Below are 18,137 nucleotides of genomic sequence, written 5' to 3'. Positions count from 1 at the left end.
CCACCTGCTGCTGCTCTCCCCATTCAGACTGCGTCATCTCAGTCAGACCACTCCGTCCCTATAACAGGTCCAACTCTGTGAACAAATGTAACCTCTCAATAAAACACGTCAAACGGTCCAACCCCAACCTCCACCAACTCCCCCATTCCTCACAGCCAATCGCACAGCAGCATTTCCTCAAACTGGCACTGCTAAACATCCGTTCACTCAACAATAAAGCACTCATCTTAAATGAATTCATTACTGACAACAACCTAGACTTCCTCTGCATCACGGAAACCTGGCACAAACATCTCGACTATTTTTCACTCAACCAAGCCACCCCCTCCAGATACACGTATATTGACCAGCCCCATCTCACTGGAAGAGGCGGCGGCGTGGCCTCAGTCCATAACAGAGTCCTAACAATCACCATTATATCCACTCCCTCCTTTCAGTCGTTCAAACACATTGCTTTTAAACTCCCCGGCCCCGCTCCCCTGGTCACTGCTGTTATTTACCGCCCTCCCAAGCCCAATCCACCTTTCCTCTCTGATTTCTCTGATTTTGTCACACAGCTCTCAGCCATCTCACCTTCTGTTCTTCTCCTCGGCGACTTCAACTACCACATTGACAACATTAACTGCAAACATGCCTCTGAATTTCTTGATCTACTGGACTGCCTCAATCTCACTCAACATGTCAACTTCCCCACTCACAATCATGGCCACACTTTGGACTTAGTCTGCTCCACCGGTCTCACCATGCAACAACTCTCCAGCATCAATCTCCACATCTCCGACCACTTGGCTATCATCTCGGACATTCATCTCCCCAACCCCCTCCCCAGGGACAAACGCATAATATCATTCAGAAACCTCAAATCCATCTCCCCTCAAGATTTCTCAGCTTCTCTTTCCAACACTCTGTCTACCTTCCCTCCCCTGCTGTCTGATGACCCCAGTGAGCTTGTCAACTACTACAACAACACTCTCTCCTCCTGTCTTGATCAGCTGGCCCCCATCAAAACCAAATCTGTCTCATTCACACACTCAGCCCCTTGGTACACCCCCGAACTCCGCCAAATGAAATCCCACAAGCATCAGCTCGAAAGACTGCATAAAAAGACCAGTTTAACAGTTCATCGCCAAGCCTACACAGACCACCTCCGACAGTACAAAGCCGCCCTCAATACTGCCCGCTCTACCTACTACTCCAACCTCATTCACACCGGCTCCAATAACCAAAAGGTTCTTTTTTCCACCGTAAACAAACTCCTTAATCCCAGTGACAATATTTCAAACTCATTCACCATTGAAAAATGCAATTCCTTCCTCTCATTTTTCCAAACCAAAATTGACACCATCCACAGTTCTCTAACCACCGCCCACCCCCCCCCCCCACCCTCCTCACCCCCCTCCACCCATCTTATCACCCTGCCCCTCTCCAAATTCACACCTGTCTCCCCAGCTGAGCTGTCTAAAATCATTTCAACCATGAAAACTTCCACCTGCATGCTAGATCCCATCCCAACCGCCATTGTTAAGCACTGCTTCCCCACCATCTCCTCGCTTGTCTCCAAAATTGTCACCTCCTCCCTCAGCTCTGCCTCTGCCCCTCCTTCTCTCAAACTGGCTGCAGTTACCCCCATCATTAAAAAACCTGGTCTCAACCCTGACATCATGAGCAATTTCCGGCCCATTTCCAACCTCCCATTCCTCTCAAAAATCCTTCAACGTGTCGTCGCCTCACAAATCAAATCCCACCTCAACAATAATGATCTCTTCGAACAATTTCAATCTGGATTCCGCACACAACACAGCACCGAAACTGCCCTCCTTAAAGTCACAAATGACCTCCTCCTCTCCTCAGACTCCGGCCTACTCTCCATCCTTATCCTCCTTGATCTCACCGCCGCCTTTGACACCATCAACCACTCCATCCTACTCTCCTGCCTGCAAACCCTCCTCAACATCACTGACAATGTCCTCACCTGGCTACATTCCTATCTCACTGACAGAAAACAATTCATCTTCATCAACAACTGCTCCTCCTCAACTGCTCCTCTGTCCCAAGGCGTCCCCCAGGGTTCGGTGCTTGGTCCTCTCCTCTTCATCCTCTACCTCCTCCCCCTTGGTCAAATCATCCTTCGTCATGGTCTCTGTTTTCACTGCTTCGCTGACGATATCCAGCTATACATCTCCACTAAATCCATCACCCATTCAACCCACTCCACCCTGTCAAACTGTCTCTCCGAAATTAAATCCTGGATGCAAGCAAACTTTCTTAAACTCAACTGTAACAAATCAGACATGATCCTAATTGGTCCAAATTCCCTCACCCAAACAGCCAAAGACTTCCACCTCACCATCAACAACTCCACCTTGTCCCCCTCCCCTCACTGCCGCAACCTCGGTATCATCTTCAACAGCAACCTCTCCTTCGACCAACACATCAAGCAAGTCACTAAAACAGCCTACTTTCACCTTAAAAACATTTCTTGCCTCCGACCCTCACTCTCTCGCAATGCTGCCGAAGCCCTGATCCACGCCTTCATTACATCCCGCCTGGACTACTGCAATAGCATCCTTTATGGCACAACCTCCAAACTCCTCAATAAACTCCAATATATCCAAAACTCTGCCGCCCGCCTCCTCACTCACACCCGCTCCCGCGACCACATCACCCCTGTCCTTCAGAACCTCCACTGGCTCCCTGTTCCACAACGCATCCACTTCAAACTCCCCCTACTCACCCATAAAGCTCTCCACAACCAGGCCCCCTCTTACCTCACAGACCTGCTCTACCCTTACACCCCTTCCTGCAGCCTCCGCTCTTCCAATGCCAACCTTCTCACCATCCCCAAGACCAAGCACAGAACCTGGGGGGACAGAGCCTTCTCCGTTGCTGCCCCCACCCTCTGGAACTCCTTCCCAAAACACATCCGTGACTGCACTGACCTCCCATCATTCAAATCACTACTCAAAACTCACCTGTTCCGTTCTGCTTTTAATGTTTAGCTACTTTTATTCATTTACTTATTTACTTGTTTTTTCACTCCCATTACTATTCCTCTTTGTCTTCGATGTCTTTGCTGAAAATTGTTGTTTTATTTGATGTGTTTGAACTGTCTCTGTAAAGTGACTTTGAGAACTTTGAAAACCGCTTTTTAAATAAAATGTATTATTATTATTATTATTATTATTATTATTATTATTATTATTATTATTAAAAGCAGCAGTTGTGTGTGAATACTGAAGGAACAATTCATGAGAAAACATTGGCACTGACTCTGTACCCAGCTCTCTCCCCCTCCCTTTTTGCTGCTGCTCCTTCTCTCTCATCTCCTTAGGGACTTTGTGGTCTTTGTCTCTTTGTGTGATTCCTCCCAGTGTCAGTAAAGGCTGCCTGTCACAGCTAAATGCCTCCTGCACTCACATCTGTTAGACACACACTCTGCGTCTTTCACAGTCCAGTAAGAAAATGACTAAATATTAAAGCCTGTTGTATGGATGACTTCACAGGATACAGAGTTCTAATTCTGAGTGTGTTTGATTCTTTGATTTTACTGTTTCATAAAAGCAAAAATATAGACGTTGCTTTGAATCCTAACAGTTTAATCAGCAGTTTAACAACCTAATCACTTTGAACAAATGGATACAATGTAGAGTGAAACACACAGTTCTAACAGCATTTATTTTAGCCTGTTCTCATCCTGAGGTGGTCAAATACCACTGCTTTGCCAGTAATTTTGGCATCAGATACTAATGCTCTGTGGCAAGGAGAGAAGACAAGCAGAGAAGATGGCGCTGGTGTCTCTTGAACATGTAATGTCTCCTTAATTAGCAAGTTGACTTTACATAGATGGTATATATTTTCAATTTCTCCTGACATTGTGTTGTTTGGTTTGTTCACAGCTCCGCAATATGCGCTTTAGTGTCGAGCGGGCGGAGGCGTTGATCCCCCCTTCCCCCACCCTCCGCTCTCTCACTAAGCAGCCTCCCTCTGTCTCCTCTCACTCAGCCTCGTTCAGCCTCGATCTCGTCAGCATGCGCCACACACGCGCTGTCACCGCCACCCGTTGTCAGTGGCGGTCCAGGCACGTTTGCTGCCCCAGAAGCGCACCCCCCCCCCCCCCCCCCCAAGTCAAAGCACTGCATGTTTATAACAAAAATGCAAATAAAAACCTAGCTAAAAAAAAAAAAGTTAAGAAAAATATGTATAGCCTATATTTCCTCTTAGTAACATGTTGTATATGTCTCATAATAATCATATAAATCAATAATAAATTAAAAAAAATAATTACAGAGAAGATTAAATATTGAAAATAATATATGACACTGTAAAATAGTAATACAGTTTTTCCAATTAAACTAGGGATTCCCCAATTTTGAAATTCTGGGCGATACTGCTATCAATGTTTAAAATAACAATTTGACCAATAGCTGGTATCAATGCTATTATACTGGTGTTTCTTTTTATTTTTGTTATTTATTCGTCTTTTGTGCCAGGGAAACACAGAAATCTACACTATAAAAAATACATGAACAGTTTCTAAGTCATTCAGTCCTATATTTCACTACCTTTGAATGAGCACAAATTCAATAATACACATTTATGAAACAACCTTTAATATAACCTTCTTTCACATGAAAAGCATCTTTTAAAAAAAATCAGCAAAAAGCCTTTTAACTATATATGATACATCATGATTCCCTCTCTGTATAGTGCTGTGAAAACATCAACAAATTGCTCCTTCAAACAGCTGGATTTATTCTCTCTTGAAGTTTCTCACCAAAAGCTACATTTTACAAGATTACGTGGAAAATATCATGAGAACATTACAATGTACCTTTACCCAATACTCACTTTTACTGAGAAGAGCTTGAACACTTCACAATGTAAATGAATACAACCTCTGTGAGCTGTTCGTTGCAGCCACTGGCCCCTTAGAGGTAACTTTAACTAGCTCTCCTCCTGCTTTTGTTCTTTTAACATGATAATGATACAGCGTGTTTCAGAGTTCATGTGAGGTCGGATAACTCACCAATCTCCCCCTGAGAACAAGTATAGTGTAATGAGCTGGGAGGGGGGCCGGGGGCAGCAGGAACCCAGACAAATAGGTCTCTCTATTATTAATTAGACTTTGCTATGTGGTTATGTTGTTGTGGCCTTATGAAATATTAAAAAAAAAAAAAACAGTAATAGCATTAGTAAAAAATAATGAAAGATAAATGTTTAGATTTTAGTGCCCCCTATGGATAACGGCACCCTTAGCATTCACCTGTACAGCCTATGCCATGGCTGGCACTGCCCGTTGCAGTGGTATGATATGCTACTGGGTGACGTCAATTTGAAATGCTCCCAGTGATGACATAATCAGCCCAATCTTATTTCAAAGTCATCAAATACCTATGAGTTGTCAGTACTATCAGTGTCAGACATAGATGGCAAATGCCATCTTTCGCAGTGGTATGATATGCTGCTGGTCGGCCAGGTTGCACCTATTGCGGCAGTATGATACACAGTGTCACTTATCTGTATTTTTACTAATAAAGAGTGGTTATAGCATGTCAGTGATCGTTCCATTTGATTCCTGGTTTCCAAATTATATGAAAAAATTGATGTATTTGTCTTTGTATGTTGTCTGGTTCATAAGTTATGAAAATCAGTGTTTATCGCCATTAGCATGGACATCAATTCAAGATGGCGGCCAAACAATCCCCAAGGGGCATGGGCTGACCATGGCAACAAGAAAATGAGAAAAAATGCCATGCAGGTGCATGGGACCCTATTTCTCCTGCTAGACTAGAGAGAATGGAGCCAGATGCACTCAACAGGGGATCTAGCCTCCTTTCCTCACACCAACATTGGAGGCAGTGGTGGACCCCGCTCTTGCTGCCTGGATGACCTGCACAACCTACACAACCTCCTCAACCAGTCCCTTTCAGGAGCCAAGCCTGGAGAGGTTTATCCAGTGTGGACAACGCACCTATCAAACCTGCTTCCTGAGGCAGAACCCCCCAGATATGGGCAATGGTCAAGGGCTGGGCCACCAACACACTTCAGCATAGAAAAGTGCACTGGCCACCACTGTGTGATAGAACATGGTCAACATCTCCACACACACACATAAGGACCTCAGTGTCCGCAGGAAGATCAGGCGGCTCTGCCCCCTCCTGCAGAGGGCATCAATATTAGAGGACCAGTCAAGCTTATCGTCCAAGAGGACCCCCACATATTTGTAGGTGTGCACCACCTCATTGTCCTCCACCTGTATGGAGACTGGTTGATGGGGTGACCTCTGTCTTCTGAAATCCACCACCATCTCCTTGGTTTTGGCTGTGTTCAGGTGGAGACAGCCCTTGCTGCACCAGTCCCTGAAGGCATCCACAAGGTCCATGTGCTCCTGCTCCTGATCACTCCTGCTACAAGCCACAATAGCTGTAACATCAGAGTATTTTTGTATGTGGCAGGACTCTTGAGTATTAAACACACTTGAAAAGTCAAGGAAAAGGATCCTCACACAACATCCTGGCTCCTCCAAGTAGATGTGGGCCCGATGCAGCATGTAAAGAACTGCATCTTCCACTCCCATGTGCTCCTGATAGGCAAACTGGAGGGAGTCCACAGCATCAGTGACCTCTGACTTCAGGAAACAGAGGACCAGGTGCTCCAGGGTCCATAATGTGTGATGATAAGGCCACCGGTAGGTAGCCATTTAACTCGGCTGGACGTCCCACTTTGGGCATCAGTACGAGACAGGATGTTTTCCACTGCACCGGGACTTTACCTGTTTGAAGACTCTTATCAAAGAGCTACTGAAGTAGCTGGGCTGCACAGTCTTTCAGGAACCTTAGACACACTCCATCCGGGCCCGCAGCTTTCCCTGAATGCAGTCTCCTGGGCGCCGCCCTCACCTCGTCTGCTGTAAAGCACAATGATAGTTGGCCATGAGTGGTAGATGTCGTAGCTGTAGCTATGGTAGTGGGGGGGGGGGCTACTTCCAGGAGACAGTGGAGCAGAAGCAGCAGCAGGTGACACTGTGAAAGGGGGGATGGATGCAGGGGTAGGGTGAACAAAGCCCCCTTCATCAAACCTGTTAAAAAACAGGTTGAAGTTGTTGGCTTTGTCCACATCACCATCCATAATCTGGCTGTTCTTTTTTGAATAGCCTGTGATGTTCTTCATTCCCTTCCTCACCTCTCTGATACTGTTCTGCTGCAGCTTACTCTCCCCCTTTCTTTTGTAGTCCACCTTTGCCTGTCTTAGTCTCCCCTTCAGCTTATGCTTAACCTCCCTGAGCCTCTCCTTGTCCCCTTGCTTGAACGCCAGCTTTTTCTGGTTGAGGAGCTGCTTAATATTATTTCTGACCCAGGGTTTATTGTTGGGGAAGCAGCGTACAGTCTTTACTGGCATCACAGTGTCCCTACAAAAGTTTATATAATCTGTTAAAATATCCACCCTACTGTCCATGTCCATGCTGTTGTCCTGTGGCTGCAGTAGTACAGTCCTGTCTGTACATTCAATACAGTCTGAGAGACTCGCTGGTCTCTGGGGGCCGTTTCCTGACTGAGCGGATGGTAACAGGCAACTTTAATACACAGGCTTTGTATGTAGGCTGGAGAGAGACCAGATTATGATCTGATCTGCCAAGAGGTGCTAAGGCAGAGGCACTGTAGGCGTCCTTGGCATTTCCATACAATAAAATTTAGTGTCTTATTCTCCCTGGTGGGACAGTCCACATGCTGCACAAAGCCGGTCAGATGGGAGGAGAGAGTAGTGTTGTTAAAATCCTCTGTTATTGCAATGAATGCACTAGGGTGCTGGGTCTGAATCCTAGCAACAGTTTCATGGATGACGTCATCCACGCCACTGCCGTTGCTACCCTCGGTGGAATGTAAACAATAATGGCGACTATATGCGAAAACTCCCATGGCACATAATGCGGTCTAAGATCAACTGCCAACAGTTCCAAATCCTGACACCAGATCTTGTCCTGCACTCTGATACGTCCAGGATGACACCATTTATTGTTCACAAGTGGGATCAGTCCCCCACCTCTGTTTTTACCGCTCGTCTCTGCGTCCCTGTCCACTCACACAGTAGAGAAACCCGGTAGATTCACACAGAGTCAGGCACATTGTCATTCAGCCACGTCTCCGTGAAGCACATAAAGACTACACTTCCTGTATAGTCACCGGGTCCTCAGCAGTCCCAGCAGCTTGTCACATTTGTTTGATAAAGAGTTTACATTCCCCATAATGACTGATGGCAGGAAAGGCTTGTATCTCCACCTTCTAGCCTTTAGCTTCGCTCCTGCTCTGCAGCCTTGAAATTGCTTCCTCAGCTCTTCAACACAATCAAACAAAGCCAAATTCAGTAATGATGAATCCGGTGAGGAAGGAAGAGGGAAATGCTCTTGAGGAATGTAATCTGTTTAAAGAAAAAAAAGTCACATGACCAACATAAGTATCAACAGGACATTACGACATTGCCGGCGTTCACGCAGCATGGGGGGGGCAACGATGCAGCAAGGCTATTCAGTGTCATTGATCTTGAGCTCCTGCTCACCCTCATGGCAGCGAAGCATCTGGAGTGATCCCACTGCTGCTAGCGTTTAAACTAGGCCAGCACCAAGCTGGACTTGCAGGCTGGTGGCTGCTGAACACTGCTCTCTGCCTGGGCTGCACCGAGGAACTGACAAGGTTCTTGAAATGGCGACTCCATCCATTGTGGAAGCTGCTCAGTGTGCTACTTGCCATCGCTGAAGAGAAAAAGGATGTTGGAAGCAAGAATCTTTCTCCCTTTATACTGTGGGGTACGCATGTATTAGGGCAGGGACGTCCTGATTGGCTGGCTCAGTTTATGCTTTTCTCAGCATGAATATGTGGGCTGCGATTAGAGGAGTATTACTGAAAGAGTCCAATAGAGGACAGAGCCTGTGTGAGATAAAACTGTACATTTCCTGTGAAAATGGAAGTGTATTTAGAGAAGACATAATGCATTAACAGGTGTAAATTGACACGGACCGTCAACAACAGATGCAGGAGGATACCTAACGTGTAATATGCAGACATGAACCGCATTGACAAAGCACCAGTATTTAATGAGTTGGTGAGATGAGAACACATTGCTCATACACACCTCTTTACAGTTGACACTGGGCTTCTTTTGGTCCTGAGGAATCTACCTTGGCCCCAAACAGCTATAGATTTATCAAGATACATAGGCATGAAAAATATGAAATCACTATTCTAACTCATATACCCTGAAATAATGTAAAAAAAACAATAAAAGTTGGAAAAACATATGCAACTCAACAGCATACTACTTACTTGCTGTGTGCCTCTACTTAAAAGGAAAAACATATAATGCCTGCTATTAGAGTACCTGACAGAGACATGGCACTGGTAACGTTGCAGATTTAGATTTTACTCACAAAATAAACATTGAAAAATGATGCATTAATATTTATTCAACTATCTAGCATCTGGTCATTAAACTAGTAAGTTGCTAAGTAAATAATAAGATAATACCACAATTTCACTCTTCGCTTTAAGTAAAAGTTTGAATGAAGGACCTTTACTGTACAGTATTAACAGTAAAAGTTGAATGAGTACTTCTTCTATCACTGCCAATACCTATATTCCCAGTTAGAGAAAGGATAAACAGTAAAGCAAGATGTTAACAGGAAAAAAGCATTTCTTTTTCTGAAAGTTGGCTTATGCTTGAGATATTGGAGTTTGCCACAATGTAACATCTCTGGTCACTCTCTCTATCTGTTGTGAGGATATGCCTTACTCTCTGCATAGCCCTGAAACCCCACCCCAACCACTTTACAGAGTGGTGTTCACTTGTTTATTCAACAATTATTAATATTTAACATTTTGCATTTCCAATTATGCTCCAAATTCAACAATACATGCCCCTACCAATACACCTGCCTAGTGAAGTAGCTAAGATTATAAATTCTCGAGATATGCCATACACACACACACACACACATAGTGCTGGGGGGCGGGACACTGGGTGAGACTACTGCAAACAGAGACAGACGGCTGCATCAGAGCCAGAGTAGCCAATTTATCAATTAATTTATTTTATTTGTTAACAGATTTTTTAAGAAGAAAATCAAGTGACAGTTAATGCTGATATTATGATGGGCTGCCAGAAATAGATCAATGAATGGGAAACAGTGCCATCACATGCCACACTCAACATCATTCTGAGTCCGTCCCTCTCTTCCCCTTTCTATATATCTCCTCTGTGTTCATCCTGTAACTTCTCCTCAATGTCTTTCCTCCATCCCCTCCTCCACACTGTCTTTTGTCTCTGCTTTTCTTTCTCTACAATAGGACTGTTGCTATAGTTGCAACGGACATGTGTGTGTGTGTGTGTGTGTGTGTGTGTGTGTGTGTGTGTGTGTGTGTGTGTGTGTGTGTGTGTGTGTGAGAAAGGGAGAGAGAGAGAGACAGCAAGAGAGAGAGCGAGGGAGAGAGAGAGTACTTTACATTTGAGTATCTATCATGTGCAGAACAGCAGTTGACTTTGTTCATTTTCTATAATTACACAAGGTATTGTGTAATTGTATTGTATTGTGTATTATTCTACAATTTTGTGGCTTGTGACTGAAAGTGACACACATATGCACGCTCTTGCAAATTAAATCCACTGGCCTTACATGCTGACTTGCTGCAGTAAGCATGTAGGGTCATTTACGGTGCTTCTGTGTCACTGGTAGCATCTTTGTGCTACCCTTGCGAAGTTAACCAAGTTGGTTTCATTAAATTCTTAATTACAGCTGCTAAACACCTGCTGTACATTTTAACTATACTAGTTCTGCTCTTTTCTTCTTTTGGCAACATTCTTGCAAATCCCAGTTGTTTACATACCATTAGCTCTGTTAGCTACTTTAGCTTAGCAGCTAGTCATGGCTTCTCTCTCTCCCTCTTACCCTCTTGCTCTCTCTTGCTCAGTGTTTCAAATGTTTAGCTATTCCTCTGCCAGTGATACTGTAATAATATACTAGGCTGACCAAACGTCCTCTTTTGCCTGGACATGTCCACTTTTCACGTCCCGTCCGGGGCGCCCGGGGGTTTTTTATAAACTGATGATAATGTCCGGTTTTCCGTGTGTTTGTGTGTGTGTTAGAGTGCGGCAAGGGCAGCATATTTCTGTCTGAACCCGAACCGAGCCCGACATTATTTAATGACCAAAGCACTTTGTTTGTGTCACACTGTGGTTACAGGGTATTTAACGGGCCGGGCATGCGCCATGGGTGCTCAGCTGCAGAGAGGGAGACCTCTGTGTTTGAGACGGGAGCGGGAGGCGGGAGGTCCGACGCTTCTAGTGAGAGGAGAGGGAGAAATAAAACAAAATAAGATAAAATAGGGAAAACCTTTCTCCCTCTTTTATTTTATTTTCAGTGTTTAATCAAGGTGGAGGCGGGCGACTGGAGGTCCGAGACTTCCAGCGAGGCGAGAGATAGAAACAAACAGCCAATGTGTGTGTGTTGTGTTCAGGTGTTGTCACGTAAATAACAGTGCCCAAGCAATAAACAGGACAGACAATAGGATTTTATTTATTTTTACACTACATTTTCACTGAAAGCTGACCGAATCCGACCCAAGCCCGAATACAATTTATAGCTGCATTTTTGACCAAACCCAGCCGACCCGTCGGGTACCGTCGGGCTCAGATCGCCACACTCTAGTGTGTGTGTGTCCCCTTTTGGGGCCTATCTGAATTTCTGTCTTTGAGAGATATTATTTTATAATATAACTGAATTTTCTATCCAAACATATAAATTTTAAATATATTAAAGTGATAAGGCATCTTTGAGTAAACTGCAAGTATCATTTAAGTAGGCTATGTCGTGGCCGGCTGAGTGTCCTCTTTTTTGGAAATCAAAATATGGTCACCCTATAATATACATGGAATAAATATAGTTTATTTGTTATGTTGGAGGTAAGTCTTAGTGAATTGGAAGTGTGACTCCACTGTATGGAAAGTCACTCATTGGCTGCTGCAGTTTGCTATCCTCCTTGAGCCAGTGTGGAACCTTGTGCAGCTGGTAGGCTGGGTAACTGTCCAAGGGAAGCTTAGCTCTAATTTAAGTCAGCTAAGCCACCCACCACCCATTATTATTCATCAAAATTAAAACAAACTTCAGGTACAAAGCTCATATCAGTTTTTTTAAACTAGAATTACAACCTTGTGGTTGTAAGCCTCCATATACCAGTCAAGGTTCTCTTAGAGTTTACATCCATATCATCTCCCCAGCTGGTCAAAGTGACAGCTGTGATGGGAGAAATGGATCTCAGTGAAGGGCATGTGGTCCATAACTTTAATTTTGGAGACAAAAAAATGTAGGCTTAGCGCCCTGTGGTCTATCGCCTAATAGGAAATGTAAAATAATCAAAAGTACTTTAAAAGTGCTTGAGTTACTTTTCTCAGGCAGTAACGTTGGAAGTACTTTAAAGGTACTTGAGTTACTTTTCTCAGGGAGTAACTTTGTAATTTAACTAGTTACTTTTCAAAAAAGTACCGCAGTAAAGTACTTCGATTACTTTTAAAGTAACCCTTACCCAACTCTGCTAACCAGCATGTATGCTCTGCACTTGCATGTGAGAAAAAACCTCTCCACACCAGCATATCGTGTCAGTCTATAATCCTCATTCAAAAAGGGAAACAGGAAGAGCGTCTCGACGCTACTTAGCCAATTAGCATATTAACAACACAATCCAGTGTTGAAAGAACAGAGTATATTTATTGTGCGCCAGTGAACAGTAACTCAAACCATCAGGAAACGTTTCTGCTAAAGAGCTCAATTTATAAGGAAAAATAATCTGACCTTATGGAACAAGTTTGTTTTGGTCTCATTCTCTCTGGGCTTTAGCGCTTTGTTTACTTTCCTCACTTCTATTTCTCTTCTCATGCACTAAGCTGAACTGCCAATCAGAGTAATTTCATTCACCAGCTGTCGCCCGACATACCGTACCACACATACTAGTGCAACTAGATGCTCACCGATGCCCCAACATTGACCAACCTGTTGGCTTGGTTTGTCGGGGCCATAATGTGTAAAAAAAAAAAAAAACCAGCAACAACAAAATTCACAACTACATGTCATTCAGTCTTTGATTCCATGTTTAAGACATGTTTTGACAGACTAGGAAACTGAGTCAGATAGAGCTGTTTGCAGTGTAGCATCAAATGTATGTCGGTCTATTTACACTAATCACAAACATGACATGGACGTATGCACAGACTTACTGCTCAAACTCAAAGTGGCTTCAACTAAACACGGACTCAATGGGGGCGAATACTTCTACAAGCATTTATCATGTGTTTTTGGTTTTTGTCATTTTGATATTTTTATCTTACCCCTCAGTCTGTTTATTCTATGTTGTCAATACAGAAATCTGACTTAATACTTTGATAGAGCATGGCGCATGTACACGAAACACAAACGAACGTGTGCACGCGCATGCGCACGTACACACACACACACACACACACACACACACACACAATCATCAAGGTTTATACTAAATCTTTATATCAGGCTACATCTTCATCCTTTCTCACCTCCTGTGCACATACACACATACTGTCTGTATGTCCCCACAGACACACACTGATGACAGAGTGGGGTTGAAGGCATCAAAGCCCTCTTATCCTGCTTTGCCTGCCTGATCAACTCTGCTGGGAGGATTGGAGTGGAATTGGCTGGGATTAGCTTAACACTGCCATGTGGCATTCAGCACAGCACCCTGCCAAATGTTTCTGTACTCATATTTATGGTTCCTCTGTGGCTGCAGAATATATAGTGAGAATATGTTAAAGTGTTATCAACAAAGGAGTGGCCATGTGCATGTGAAAGAGCTCCTGTTGGCCAAAATGTCTAAGTGCAGATGGTCGACAGGGGAGACAGCAGTGGAGAATCCCTCCTGTCTGTTTAGAGAGCAGTGTGTAACTGAAGCTGCCAACCTCTCCCTGCCTGCCCACCTGTAATTGATCAAGACTGATTCCTTGTCAAATGCAGATATAGTGTAAATTTCCCATAGTCATAATCTCATTTGAGATGTATATAAGATCAGAATTAAAGGGGTGGGGGTGCTGCTGATTAATTTCTGATGAAACAACGAAAAGACTATTGTGAGCAGCAAAATCTTCTAAGATTGCCTCTCTCTGCTGGAATGTCCTCTCTTCACTGTATTTCTTTAGTTGTATACTTTGGCTTAAATAAATAACGTGTAAAATTCATCTACATTCACCTAGAACACCTATCCAAGGTACACGCATTTTTAGTATATGTACATGCATGGCCTCATTTGAAAGGTAAAATTCTGAAGTGTTTTCACCAACAGTCAGAATCACTGTAAGTGCTTTTGTTGTTGTTTTAGCATACAAAGGTTGTTGTCGTTTTTTAATCTTATATTTTTAGATGACTAGAACTTGGAGATATTAGCTTCAAAACACAATGGATTTATATCAAAGAGCCTCGCTGATTCCAAATTCAGAATAGATATCAATATGCCAATATCACAATTTTTTTTTCTTGTTTTCCAATATTCTGTCCGGGAGCTTTTCAAAAAAAGAGGGTATAACAATGTACTGAATATGCTATAAGTGTAGCTTTCTAACAATAGGTTGCTTGAGTAAACCACTTAAACACAGCAAACTGCTGTCAGATTGTTAAGAATTTTAAGTTGGATGGCATTAAATGCATAACAGAAGAAGTCAGTAACAATATGGTGAAGTCTAAATCCAGAGCCATGCATTTTTGGACAGACAAGGAGACACAGTTCATGATGTGAAAACATGGAATGGCGACCTGTTCAAAAAAGTGGCAGAACAGCTGGACCATTCTTGATTGTTTGGTTTGTGACGTAATAGGTCAACTGGAAAAGGTCTAACAAGCTGATAGGGGGTATATCGCCACCTACAGTAGCGGAGTTGGACATACTTTGGTCAATAATTTCTTTATTTAATTTTTTAAAAAGTTTATATACTTTATTAATCCCTGAGGGGAAATTCAATTTTTTCACTCTGCACGAAGTGGAGAGATGTCAGAGTGGGGCTGCCCATGACAGGCGCTCCAAGCGGTTGGGGGGTTCGATGCCTTGCACAAGGGCACCTCGGCAGTGTCCAGGAAGTGAACTGGCACCTCACCAGCTACCAGTCCACACTCCATATTTTTTTGGTCCAGACGGGGACTTGAACAGGCGACCTCTGGTTCCCAACCCAAGTCCCTATGGACTGAGCTACACAGGAAATTGATTTTCCTCCCGTGTATGTTCACTGGGACAAGGACAATAGTCCAATTAAATTGCCTTGTCAAACTATAACTGTAGCTCCACTCAACTGTGCATGTAAACATAGTCAGTGTTTTCACCCAGGAGGCGTTGAGTACAAGTGTGTAACTCATGCTAGTGGTGTTACCACCTGTCTCAGGTTGACTGCTGTTACTGGCCTATTGTTACTGATTGTTAGAATAGAGAGATATCAAAAGCAAAAGACTCTGATGCCAAATGTATCTTCTGAAGCAATATGGAAACTGCTTCATCCTTGTCACCCTGTGTAATCTTCCAGAACTCAGTCTCCACCTCATTCATTCCTACTGTTATGCATCTGTGCAGTCTCAACCCAATCACCAGAATAAAGGTCTGCATTGTACAATTTTGTAAATTACAAAAATGTAACATTTGTAAATTATAACGTAGTAGATATCTTGACACTTTATTTTCCTTCACATTATAACAACATTGTATTTAACATGTAGTATAAAACTATTTGGTTATGGTTAGGAAACCTCATGTACCTGCTTTTAGTGCCACAATGGCAGTGCAGCCAGCACACAGTGAAATGAGTGGGTCAAGCTCACTAGGGTTTAGATAAGGTCAACATCCTTTCTTATTGTGTGAATCCAAAGGTATTAGTATATACTGTGGCTTGCCAGAAGCTAGTACGGCTGTAAGGCCTAGTGATCATTAAATCCCCTAGACTTGACAGCCAGTACTACCTGTCCTCTTATATAAGATAAACACTGATTATTGACCCATGTAAGTTAGTCCAAATTTGAAGCACATGCTCTCCAGGTATATCTTTTAGCTAAATTAAGGGAGTGTCAATATGGATGGCAATATTAGTCTGCCACTCAGTCCATAACTCTGCTTCAGTCAGTGATTGCCATGGAGACACCGAGCGACAGGCTGCCAGTAGCCAGCTCAGGTGGCAGCAGCTGTTTGTCCATGGAGGCTGCTAAATGCACCCTGTCTGTCTTCACTGCTGCTGTTACATTCATGATAAGGTGCACCTTAATGCTGATGAGATGAGTCTGATCTCAGTCCTGTTGCTCACTGTGCTCTGATCAATAAAGCAGAAATCCACAAAATACAAATAACTACAGCAAATAATGAATACAAATAAAATGTCAACAAAAACATGCAAATCCACAATCAATACATCAATTCAGCCAACACATTAGTAATCATTGACTCAATAACTGATAAAGTATTTGTCAAATCAATATCAAAGCAGACTGACGGGAAGGCTGTTCAATTAGAGCAGAGAGTAAAGCAATGAACAAATTAATGTATTTTTGGCACACACACTCATACCGGACCAATGATTTGTGTTTACACTGGAATACATACTTATCGGTGGAAATGTTCACACACAATACAGTAAGCTTTAGTGGTGATTATAATGAGACAAGGAGCTAAACCCAAACACACAGAGGCACAAACATATACACAAACACACAGACACACACACACACACACACACTAAGCATGCCACTTACCAGCCACGTCCCTGCTGCTGTCTCTCAACTGTGCATATATTCCAGCGTGTGTGTGTTTTGGTGAGTATGTTAGAGGACAGGGTTCTAACACACTATCCAGCCCTCAGTCAGAGCCATGGTAAATGTCATCATCAGCTAACAATAGATCGTGTAGGAAGGAGAGCTAAGCAAGCGGCTGGATGCAGGACAATAATAGGCAACCTCTCCTCAGGTAGGAATGGATGGAGGGAGGAAGGGAGCTTACAGCGCATGCCTGGCAGAAAATCCCTGGGTATTATAACATCACATGACCACCTATCCTCCGTCAGTCGCAGAGCCAGTCAAGGAGATGAAAGCAAGGAGAGAAACAGGCAGAGAGAGGACATGAGTGAATGGGTGGAGGGGGGCGACGTCACAGTTGTGCACAATTCCTCCTTTTCATTACGGTGACAGAGACACAGGGAGGAGGCATGAGCCAATAAGACTTGAGGACCATCTGCTGGTTGAAACCCCTCCCTGAGCAGAAAAGCCAACACTAACAGAGGCAAACATGGAAAGGAGAGACAAAGGAAAAGCCCAGAGAGAGAAGCAAGAGATCAGCCTACAGACAACAAGAGAAAAGGAATAAAAAAGTATTTAGCCTACTTTGTTTAAAATAAACACAGTGAAACGGAAAGGATATAAAAAGCAAGAAAATCTCAGTAGGTCACAGGCTTATATCAAAAAAATCAATCGTGGGGTGTCGGTGGCTTAGTGGTAGAGCAGGCGCCCCATGTACAAGGCTGTTGCTGCAGCGGCCCGGGTTCGAGTCCAGCCTGTGGCCCTTTGCTGCATGTCACTCCCCCTCTCTCTCCCCCTTTCATACTTAACTGTCCTGTCCATTAAAGGCAAAAAAAATGCCCCAAAAAAAAAAAAATCAATTGTATCATCTAGATGCAGAGAGGAGGTTGTATGTTTTCTGTTTGGGACAGGTGCTAGATAACATTCACTCCAGGAAAAAATGGACTGACCCCAGGTGCAGTTTTGAATCTAAACATATTCTATCCTTTGTCATGTAAACCAATTACCCAATAACACAGTGCGTATGACACCTTTTTGGGAGCTTTAATGTCAATTTTTATGTCTCCACACTGGCAACAGCCATGGCCAGAGGCATTGTGTTTTCAGGTTGTCTGTCCGTCCCATTTTTGTGAATGTGATATCTCAGAACACGTTGAGAGAATATTCTCACATTTGGCACAAGCATCCACTTTGAGTAAAGGCTAAATTGATTTGAATTTGGAGGGCAAAGGTCAGCGTTCAAGGTCACTGTGACCTTATCCATTGAGAAAATGTTCATGTGTGTATATGTATGTATATATATATA

At 43.5% G+C, this 18,137-nt stretch overlaps 1 protein-coding gene across 3 annotated transcripts in view; it reads right to left on the bottom strand.

Annotated features, from left to right (window-relative positions):
* Positions 1-17,048, bottom strand: part of plekha6 (pleckstrin homology domain containing, family A member 6) — a 371,706-nt gene extending 354,658 nt beyond the window's left edge. For all 3 annotated transcript variants that reach the window (XM_049569368.1, XM_049569285.1, XM_049569451.1), the window contains exon 1: positions 16,793-17,048. The gene's annotated coding sequence lies outside the window, so the exon portion shown is untranslated. The remainder of the gene's footprint in view (positions 1-16,792) is intronic.
* Positions 17,049-18,137: the final 1,089 nt, after the last annotated feature.

The sequence above is a fragment of the Epinephelus fuscoguttatus genome, linkage group LG1 (genome assembly GCF_011397635.1).
Source record: "Epinephelus fuscoguttatus linkage group LG1, E.fuscoguttatus.final_Chr_v1".
NCBI lineage: Eukaryota > Metazoa > Chordata > Actinopteri > Perciformes > Serranidae > Epinephelus > Epinephelus fuscoguttatus.
This window is presented reverse-complemented; position numbering and strand designations above follow the sequence as displayed.